We start from the raw sequence: 2,197 nt of genomic DNA, 5'->3' as shown, positions 1-2,197 counted from the left end.
CACACATTCTTTGCTTTGGTTGTTTCAGATTTCTTTTGTTTCTGTTTTTTTAAGTGGGAGCAGTGGTACCTCTGTGTGTATACTGTATAAAGTCTGAGAGCACTTAACATTATTTGGTTTTGAGGGGTGGCCCAGAAGGTACCATACAACCCCAAATCAGAAAAAGCTGGGGGACGGCTGCATTTCAAGGCCAGTAATGAGGTAAAACAATGAAATGATGATTCCATTTGAAACATGATTTGGTACTAAAGTGACATCCATGAAAGGCCGAGCCCTTTAGGAGCAAAGATGGGCCGAGGACCGCCAGTTTGTCAACATATGCATGAGAAAATGACTGGAATGCTTAAAAACAATGTTCCTCAAAGAACGATAGGAAGGGATTTGGATCTGTCACCCTCTACGGTGAAGCATATAATTAAAAGATTCGAGGAATCAGGAGGGATTTCAGTGTGTAAAGGCTGAGGGCCAAGCCTGAGCTGGGGGACCGTGCCCCCTGATCCTTCACATGGCACTGCATCAGGAAACTCTTCTATAAGATGTATGGATTTTTTTATTATTATTATTATTTTAAAAAATTGAAATGTAATTTTATATTAATTAAGTAAAACCTCTTACAGTGAACTCTGAGAACCCATAATAATGTTAGTGTGAAAACATTTTGGCCCAAACTACAGAATCTCATAATTGTGCTGTATCTTTTCATTTTGAAATCTATATTATTGATCTTGCAAATGACGACTACTTAAAATAGTAAAAGTACTCGAACCTTACAAGTTAAAAATTACTTTAGTTTTTAAAGTAATGTGTATGTAATATGTCCAGCATCCATGGTAAGGAGGTGTAGCTCATGGATCTTTTTTTAAATTCCTACTTCATCTTGCATCCACACTGTCAAAACTAAATACAGGCCTCTTTAGAGCCTGTGCACATACTGTATGCAGGACTTCTACTGTTACTTTTATTTTAAAAGATCTTCCTCCGCCTATTCCCTTGAATAGAAAAGAGTCAAGTCGGCATGCCCTTCTCATCCGGAGGTCTTTCCCCAAATAGGCCAATTATCCTCTGAGACTGAGGCACTGGAGAATACCCACACTGTTTCTTGTCCTGCTAATGGACATCCTACACTGAACCCAACCAGCTGGAGCAATAGAATCACAACAGCCTGACTGCTAAGCAACAAGGTTAGTCACGCACACACACAGTGATGCCTGCCAACTGCTCTCTGTAGCAGTTCTCAGATGGATCCTGATGACTCCCTCGCCTGGGCAGGGAGACAGGATCGAGCCTGAGAACTCGGCACAGACCAGCAGAACATGCTCGGCTGATAGACACGTGACTGTGGCATATGGAGATCACTTAGAGGCTCCCCTGTGTCTGTGAGGTTGAGAGAAACACTGAATAGTTCACCGTGCTCCAAACTATTGTAGCTCTCTCTCTGTTTACTATCATGTCTGGGAATGGTATACCAGTGTGTGAATGGAAAAGATGTTCCAGCTGGACCAGCAGGAGTTAGCATCCTTTAGCCTAGCCCTGCTGAGCTTCAGGTTCTGCAAAGCTGGCCCAGAGAAAACACTTACTTGGTTTTCATTGTGGACTTAATTTGTGTTGCGCAAATTCTGATGTGATGATGGTGCACTCTGTGAAACTCCCATCTGTTTTCCTTTCACTTTGGTCCTGACTGAAACATCTCAACAACAGTGGGATGGATTGCCGTAAAATTTTGTGCAGCCATTTATGTCAAACGGTTTCCTCTTTTAGATCACTTTTTAAAAATAGCTTGTCGGTGAATTCTTTTTATGGTGATTCAATTGTTTTCAACTGTGTTGTGCTTGTATACAGAATTGCACACGTTTTGCTTCAGATATTCAGGATCCTAATGACTGAACGACCACAGACCTGTCGCCCTGACATCTGTAGTTATGAAGTCCTTTGAAAGACTGGTGTTGGCCCACCTGAAGGACATCATAGACCCACTGCTAGACCCCCTGCAGTTTGCCTACCGGGCAAACAGGTCAGTGGACGATGCAGTGAACATGGCACTGCATTACATCTTGTAACACCTCAACTACCCAGGGACATATGCACGGGCCCTCTTTGTGGACTTCAGCTCAGCGTTCAACACCCGGCCATCCTCCACTCCAAACTCACCCAGCTCACTGTGCCTGCCCCCACCTGTCAGTGGATTACCAGCTTTCTG

Source organism: Monopterus albus, unplaced genomic scaffold (genome assembly GCF_001952655.1).
Source record: "Monopterus albus unplaced genomic scaffold, M_albus_1.0 scaffold64.1, whole genome shotgun sequence".
NCBI lineage: Eukaryota > Metazoa > Chordata > Actinopteri > Synbranchiformes > Synbranchidae > Monopterus > Monopterus albus.
The sequence above is the reverse complement of the archived record's forward strand: the minus strand, read 5'-3'. Positions refer to the sequence as shown.